General features: G+C 42.1%; 1 pseudogene; it reads right to left on the bottom strand.

Moving 5' to 3' along the window:
- Positions 1-3,700: 3,700 nt before the first annotated feature.
- On the bottom strand, positions 3,701-4,161 carry LOC116592385 (annotated as a pseudogene).
- Positions 4,162-9,188: the final 5,027 nt, after the last annotated feature.

Raw genomic sequence — 9,188 nt, 5'->3', positions numbered from 1 at the left:
GAGAGAGAAAGCACAAGCAGGGGGAGTGGCAGGCAGAGGGAGAAACAGGCTCCCTGCTGAGCAGAGAGCCCGATGTGGGACTCCATCCTAGGACCCTGGGATCATGAATTGAGCCGAAGGCAGACGCTTAACTGACTGAGCCACCCTGGTGCCCCCATTTCAGATGGTCTTTTTTTTTTTTTTTTAAAGATTTTATTTATTTATTTATTTATTTGACAGACAGAGATCTCAAGTATGTGAGGAGGCAGGCAGAGAGAGAGAGAGAGAAAGAGAGAGAGGAGGAAGCAGGCTTCCCGCTGAGCAAAGAGCCCGATGCGGGGCTCGATCCCAGGACCCTGGGACCATGACCTGAGCCAAAGGCAGAGGCTTTAACCCACTGAGCCACCCAGGTACCCCCCATTTCAAATAGTCTTGAATCATGCTGGGCAACGCAAATTTTTAAAAAACAAACACTTTTGCATACCTACAAACTCTGGTCTTCTTCCCCGAGCTGCCTGTTCTTACTTATTTTTCAGAATCCTCAGGTAGCTGTTCCATGTGGGCCTTTCAGGTGTTACAGATGCACACAGTGGGAGACACAGGCCATGTGCTCGCTACCTCCATCCCAGAACCAGAACCACGATGCTGACTTTTCAACATCTAACTCTCAGTAGGTCAGTGATGGTTTCTCCCCACCTCCTCTTTTGTACTCATTGGCTCAGCAACTGGAGGTCTAATTACAGAGGGGACTGGGGAAGTGGCAGCAAGACAATGGTGGCATCTGCTGTCGCTGAGGTGTGGTGCCGCTTCTCTAACTGCCATCCCCAGTCTTTGTTTTGGTGTTCACGTTTATTTTAAGATAAATGTTAGACATTGTGGTGTACCACCCATAAATACTTCACTATCAACACTTAGAGAGGATGCTTTCCTACATGAATGCAACTGACCAAATCTTAATATTTTAGCAGATGATAACTTTGCAGAGGCAATTTTAGCTGGCATTCAGGAAAGTACAAATACCTTCTTGACGCCCATATGTCTTATCTCATATATCTCTCCCATGATGTTGCCCTTACTGGCATTTTGATCTCCAACAAGGATCTGAAACAGAGGAGAACACAAATAAGTTGCAACACTTTTTGTGGATAATCAAGGAACGAATCATTTTTAGCCTAAATTTATTATTAGTGAAAATTCATTATACAATGAGTTAAAAATACTTTTTTATTGTGGTATGTTTCAACCTGCCAGTGATGAACTATTAGTGGGTTATGAAATCAGTTTACTGGATCTGGACCAGCATCTTTTAAAAAAAACAAGTAAAATCGAATAGAAACTTCCAAAGTACATCTCACCTAGTAAAGTGTTTTATGACCTTTTGTTTTAGTTCTCTGTATGTGAATATATGTGCTGTGAGTTGCAATAGAAATATATTCCTCATGATAAGCTGTGGTCAAGAATTTTGAAAGCCACATATCATAGACAATCCAAAGGGACCTTGTATCTTAAAGGGCTATCCCCTTTTCCAAGATCTATAGAGAATGCTTGGATCCAGGACCCAGTCTTTGTTTTTTCCTTATAACTCTGGTTGACATGAGATTTCCCAAGGATTCAAATATCTGCAGAATGGGCAATCACCTCATGGCTGGACTTCCCCTCATATAGGGGAATACCTGTACCATGGAATCAGATGGTGTGATCACAGGGAGAACAGGATGGATATAGACAGGAATCGGGACACAGAGCAGGAAAGGGAAGGGGACACAGGTATGAACCCTTAGGCCAACAACCCTATTTATAAATCAGCATGCGTGAGAGCAAAGATGAGAATAAGTCAAACCAACATGCAGAGACACTTCAGGTAGTAGGTGAGGGCCTGGGCCCTAGGACCTGACCGTCTGAGACCTCATCCCTGTTCTCTTCTCACTAGTTGTGTGCCCTTGGGAAAGTGAACCTCTCTGACTCATTTCCATCACCTATAAACTGGGAGGAAAAGAGCTATCATCTCACAGGGCTGTTGTGAGGATTAAATGAGTCAGTACTTGTACAAAGTCAGTACATAGTTTCTAGTGGGTTAGAGAGTCAATGAAATTCACCATATTTTTCAAGGGTTTGTGGAGGTGAAAGGGAAAGTTGACAGCAGTATGGAGATGACTAGATAAAGCAAACTACAATGCCTTTCGAATGTAATCACGGTATTTTCATTAGATGGATAGAGTTCAACGTCAAGTTTGTGGAGCATAAGGAATTACACGGAGGACACTGGGAGATGGAGAGGAGAAGTGAGTTGGGAGAAATCAGATGGGGAGACAAACCATGAGAGACTGTGGACTCTGAGAAACAAACTGAGGGTTTTGGAGGGGAGAGAGTGTAGGGGGATGGGTGAGCCTGGTGGTGGGTATGAAGGAGGGCACGTATTGCATGGAGCACTGAGGGTGGTGCATAAACAATGAATCTTGGAACACTGAAAAGAAATAAAATGGAATAAATAAATAAATATCAAGACAGTCCCGCAACAGCTTATACCATTTTATTCTTTGTTAAATCTGTAACTTGCTGAAAGTTACACTCATTGAAATCACGATATGCAGAGATAAAAGAGAAATTTATCCTGAATTGAGGAATTAAATATCGATTGTCTAATAGTAGTGTCTATCTAATCAAAACAGCCTATATTTTTAAATTGCCTACCTTTGGCAACATTCATCCCTCCTGCTGGGTGTTGTCCTCTCCACAAGGACATCAGCTGTCTAGGGCAGGAAGACTGCTTGGTGGGACAGCAGCCATCTGTTGAGGATATGTTGGTGCCCGGGGCTACGTGGTTCCCAAAGATGGGTCCCAGATTTTAGCCAAAGACACCGGGCGAATGAAAATAGTGGATGGGCATTATGGAAGCCATACATTACCAACAAGCACACAAGTCCTAGAGGGGACTGCTATTGTAATAGCACAGCCTGTGGCTTAGCAGCTATCCAGCCCCTCCCCCATTAAGGATAAGTTCGCTTTTCCACCCTAAATACAGGAGAGTTGACAGGTAGATGATGATGCATTGTCATAGCTTAGCAAACATGGTTTTCCCTACCTCCCAAAGTATGAAAGAGTAGAAACAATGCATGCTTTTAATCCCCTTTCTTTTTCTTCTCTATCCCCTTAATCAAATCACTACATATATAAATCTGAAAAACAATGTTGATCATATTTTATTTCTAACTGGTTATAGACCATAACATGGCCACTTCTTGTATCTTTTAAAGTAGGCTCCTCACCAAGGAAGAGCCCAAGACAGGGCTTGAACTCATGACCCTGAGATCAAGAGTTGGACACCCAATTGACTGAGCCACCCAGGCACCCTTCCTATATGTATTAATTACAAACAAATGTCCTTGGTTTTTTAATTTTTTTAAAATTTTATTTATTTATTTGACAGAGAGAGAGATAGCCAGAGCAGGAACACAAGCAGGCGGAGTGAGAGAGGTAGAAGCAGGCTTCTCACCAAGCCAGGACCCTGATGCGAGCTTGATCCCAGGACCCAAAGGCAGATGCTTAATGACTGAGCCACCCAGGTGCCCCTCCCTTTGGTTTAAATAGTATTTTAAAGGTAAAGCATTTCTAGGATTCTTAAAGACATTACTCAATTGTATCTTCCATTTTATAAATGAGATAATGGTATTCCTATTTCATTCTTACTTTTCACTTTTTTTTTTTCATTTTAACAGTTTTTATTTAAAGTCGCGTGTAAGATTACTTTATTCCTGCATTTTTTCAATTGTTTCTTCCGTTGATTCGCCCTGTTCCTTTCGGGCTTGGTGAGATTTGACTTTATGTTCAGGACCTTTTGCAGTCTTTGTCCCATTATAGAATAGTGCCAACCCCCTTGCCAGGATGAATGCCCACATGGACGGTTGGACCATTCGCCTTCCCGCAAGGTACTTGTTCAGTGTAGATGACATAGTTCTTCCGGTAAACCTGGACTCCTTTGCCAGTTTGCTGACCTTTGTCGTGTCCTTGCACAACCTGTACTTCCTCATCCTTTCGGATGGGCATGGATTGAACGTTCTAGTTCTGTCTCAGCTCTTTGGAAAGAGGAAAAGGCATAATCTTCCTGAAAATGTGGGAAAGTGCCTTGAAATGACTTTTTCTGTTCTTGCTATGGTCAGAAGTCATAAAAGGATTGGACTTCATTTTGGCTGCTAGCGCTTCCTTAATTTTAATTTTTATTTTTTTAAGATTTACTTATTTTTATTTTAGAGACAGAAAGAGAGTACACATATGTAAATAGGAGGAGGGGCAGAGGGAGAGGAAAAGAATCTCAAGCAGACTCCTCCCTGCAGAGTGCAGAGCCCAACTCAGGCTAGGTCCCATGACCCTGAGACTATGACCCTAAGACCACAGCCTGAGCCAAAACTGAGCCACCCAGGCTCCCCTTTTATTTTTACTTCTAAATGTTTTATTTTATACTTCTAAAGTATAAGCTCCAAGCCCTTGGGAGGATTGGATGCATGTAGATTAGGTTGCTTACCTTTGTGACTCTTCTTTCCTGAGATCATTGAAATGGAGTCCCCTCTAACAACCTTTTATGGTCCCCAAACCCCACAGGGTCAATCCCACAGCATCCTAACAAATCTGGGGTCCAGAGGAAAGGAAGATGGGGAGCACATTTTTCATGTGTGCATGACGATTTATGTAGAGTACACCTCCAGTGTTTATGGCTCAAAAGAAACCAGCTGCAATGTAAAATTGTATTGTATAATAAACATTGTTAATAACCAACTCCTAGAAATGGTTAACTTGTGGAAAGGAGAACGGTAAAGCCAATTAAATACCACTCTCATGACAAATAATGAAAATTGCTTCCCTAAAGCCATATTTCAAGTAGTTTAGTAGGATAGAATTTTAAAAGAACACTTTTTGAACAAATGATGGGAGAGGAAAAAAAGTCTAGTAGAAAAGAACGTTGTCTAGGGATATAACATTCAGTTGATCATAAGCTGAATACACTTCATTTACTTTTCACAGAGTTCTATCATAAAATCACTAGGTCAGTAAGACTGCTTTCCTTTCTCAAATTACAGTGATAATGCCAAGCCTTAATATCCTATTACATGCTACACACTTTTGTTGCTAAATTACATAAGAAATGTTGGTATTTTCCTTACTCTCCTGTGCATCATCTTGGGCCTCGTCTCTCTTTCCCAGCCTCATGTTTTTCCTAATAGAAGTCCTGGTTTATATAAAAAGTACCAGCTCGCTGCCTAATTTTACAAAGGAGAAAACAAAAAACTTAATTGAAATAAAAGACCAAACTCTAAAAGGCTCTCATTAGAGCTTTCCTTCTTTAATTTAAAAAGACATAGGTTAATCATTTCATTTCTCTTGTATTCTTTATCTTTTTCACAAAAGAGTGTTTTTCTGTACCTCCTCTTCTTATTTCACAGGAAACGTCTCCACGCAATGATATTTTCTATCAGTTGGTCTGCCTTGATTGGGTTCAACCCAGATGGGTGGCTTTTTCTTTCTTTCTTTCTTCCTTTCTTTCTTTATTTTATTTTATTTATTTTGCAGAAGTTCAAATTGAGTACTGGCTTCTCTCACACAGAAACCTCAAGTCTCAGTTTCTCCTAAGTTGAGGCAAAATGATTTTCCCCATCTTACCAGGGGTTTTCTGACAAACTTAGTATTTTGTGATCTGTTTCATAAACTTGACCGTGTTAGTTACCATTAACCCACTAAACTGGCCAAAGCCTACCAGTAATACCTGTGTCTGTCATGAAGTAATTTCTGCCAAGAGGCTACTGTGTTCAGGGATATCTTGAACAGGTGAATGGAACCTTTTATCTGTAACAAGGACTCCTCTCTGTCACTAGTGGGAACAATTTGAAGAGCTGTATGAGTTTCCATGCTTGGCCCAGATTCATCCCAACAATGTCATCCACTGGAGCCCCACATGCCTGGTCCTAGAGTCTGTCCCAGTTCATTGGGGATAATACGATTAGGGGCACCTGCTCTAAAACACCTCCCACAGGAATCTTCTAAAATCTCTCTGGAGAAGGCAGTTGGAGAAACTGTAAGCCACTAGTGTGGGAGAACTCCTTAACACTAGACCAAACGTGAAAACCTCAGTTCAGATCCTGGTTCTGCCATTTTGGACATGTTATTTGGCCTCTCTGTGCCCCGATTTTTTTATGGACTGGTTATTCACTGTCGTTTTGCCCCATACCGAGCCCCATGGCGACTGATACTTTAAATCTATATCACCGAGACTCCCTGATGTCAGGCTTCTAGCTGTTCAGTCAAAGGGAAATTGGAAGGTGGAAGGGAGTATTAGAGTATTAATTCCCCCAACACATCACCAACCCCTGCGCTCCTCTCTCTCTCTCTCTCTTCACCTGCTACCCTCAGCTCCACACCCTGGGGCTTGGCCACATACCTCCATGACTGCGGATGGCTTCTTAGAGCAGCTTCTCCTAGAATAATAGCTCTTCATCAGGCTCTAGTTACACCATTTCCTTGCTTGCCCTTTCAGCCTGTGAGTGGGAACAGCTTTTGACTGCATCTAGTTTGCTGGGTGCCTCAAGATTCCTGATTGAGTCCCTTAAATCTGCTTACACATCTGCAAATAGTTTCCTCTTTAACTTCTCTTCAGAATTCCATCTGTGTGCACCTCCTCTTTCTTGCTGGAGCCTTGACTAACACACCTCATAGGACTGTTGTAAGGACTGAATAAATGCCTACATATAAAGTCCTTTGAACAGCACAAGGAGCAGATTCATGTCTATTTATTAGTTGTTGTTGCCACTGAAGTTGCCTTGTCTTCCTGTCCTATCAGTCCTGGGAGACACACCCCTGAGGCTGCCTTGCTGTAGAGAGCCTCGGGCATCTGGAGGTCCTTCACCAACTTCCCTCCAGGAGGACATCAGCACGAGCTTGGGTGGGATAGCCAGAATGAAACTGGCTCAGGTACAGATGGAAAAATCAACAGGCAGGGGCAGGGAAGGAGCCCGAGGAGCATCAGAGGGTCCGAACATGTAAACTCAGTAATTCTGGCAAGACTTGGGCTCCAGGAATTGAAAGAGAGTCTTTGTTTGAGAGGATACTTTGAGGGTAGGGGCAGAGAGCTGAGGAGGATCAAATGTCTAAGACAAACTTCATGTACCTCACAATTTGGCCAAGGGCCAGCTGTTTTCCAAGTTTCTGAAGACCAGGTGGAGTTAAGTGTTTGGGACTAACAGGATCTTACCTAAAAGCTTGCCAGCTGGCAGAGTTTGTGCTCACATATTTATAGTGGTGAAATCTAGTTCAGGCAGGAACTGAGACCATTCTTTATTAATAGGACTAAGGACCTACCTAGAGGATTAAAAGGCTGTTTACAACAGGGGATGACACACAGGCATTCAGGACAAGATTCAGAATGAGCTCTGCCACGTTCTAATTGTGCAGCACTGGGCAAAGTCACTTATGCTCGCTAAGCCGCAAATTTTTAGTCTGTAAAACTGTTAATAATAGATCCTGCCCGAAAGTCATTAGGAGAACTAAATCAGGAAATTTCAATGCAGTGTTTTACATAGCACCTGACACATAGTCAGTGCTCAAACTGTTTGCCCTGCCTGGATGGCTCAGTTGGTTAAGCGACTGCCTTTGGCTCAGGTCACGATCTCGGGGTCCTGGGATCGAGTCCCACATCAGGCTCTCTGCTCAACAGGGAGTTTGCTTCTCCCTCTTCTACTCTCCCTGCTTGTGCTCCCTCTCTCGCGCTGTCTCTCTCTCTGTCAAATAAATTTTAAAAATCTTAACTGTCGACGTCAGGGTGATCTCCATCATGGTTCTTCACGGTCAACGGGCAAAAATCTTGCAGGCACAAGTTAATGAAAGAGTAACTGAACTTACAAGGTATCATAAAAGGAATGGAAGTTGTCCTGTAAGATGGTATTAAATCAACCAGCTGACTTTTTTCTCCTTTTGTCACAGTAACAGATGTACAAAATCCAGATCCAGGAAAAAGGCACTTGTCAGCTAAACTTCAGGATGTAATTGCTCTTTAGAATAGTGATTTAAAAGTCAGGTGCTAGAATCAGACCAATCTGAGTTCAAATCCCAGCTCTGGGATTAAGAGCTGTTGAGACCTTAAGCGCTTAACACCTGTTTGACCTTTGGGCAATTTATTTCATCTCATTAAGCTTTAGTTTTCTCATCTATAAAATGGAAGAAATAATAAATCCTACCTCATAGAATAGTTATGAATATTGAGATAATTCATGCAAACCTCTCATTAGTTTACTTCCAATAGAAGAAAGTTATGAGAGTTCAAATGGTAAGTAATGTAGACGACATCCCTAAGAACATTTGGGAGATCCTACAATAGAAAATTCTGCCATATTGGGGACTGACTGGAAGGGGCATGAGGGTGATTTGGGGGAGTGATAAAAAGGTTAAATTCTTGTCTTGCCTGGTAGTTGAATGGGTTTATAGAATTGTCAAACTCATTGAATACTTAAGACTTTTCATATTATTGTATGAAAATTATACTTCAATTAAAACAAAAAGAATAGTTATGAATTCCACTCTTCACCTAAGGTTTTATCCCATCCAGCTCTTTATGTGAAGCTGGGAAAACATCACTGATATCATCCATTTAGAGAAGAGGTGAGGGGGATGCTGTTGTCCACGTTGTGCACAAACAAAGGCTCTCTGTCACCAAAGGTACTATTTCTGCTCAGATCTCATTTGCTAAAAATGAGTAAGGCAGCAGAAGACCCTGGTCATGAGTATTGTTCATCAGATCCATGAGAGTATGAATCCACGAGAATGTGAGCGGGCTTACCTGCACTGCACTTTCTTAGGGCTCATATCTATTACTGACTAGATAAATGGCTAGGGCAGAGTCACATTTGTTACCCAACATGTGTTTGTACATATTGCAAAAGGTTTATTAACAGTGGCTGTAGTCTTGCTGTTATAGGAGTAAGGCATGCATATCCGATGAAAGAAAGGATGAACACATGAACACATGGATGAATGAATGAACAAACAAGCATTTACTGAGTGACTATCATGCATCACCTTCATTATTTAATGTAAGGTAAATCTTGGGGTGCCTGGGTGGCTCAGTGGGTTAAAGCCTCTGCCTTCAGCTCAGGTCATGATCTCAGGGTGCTGAGATCGAGCCCTGCATCTGGTTTTCTGCTCAGCAGGGAGTCTGCTTCCTCCTCTTT

The sequence above is a fragment of the Mustela erminea genome, chromosome 6 (assembly GCF_009829155.1).
Source record: "Mustela erminea isolate mMusErm1 chromosome 6, mMusErm1.Pri, whole genome shotgun sequence".
Lineage (NCBI taxonomy): Eukaryota > Metazoa > Chordata > Mammalia > Carnivora > Mustelidae > Mustela > Mustela erminea.
This window is presented reverse-complemented; position numbering and strand designations above follow the sequence as displayed.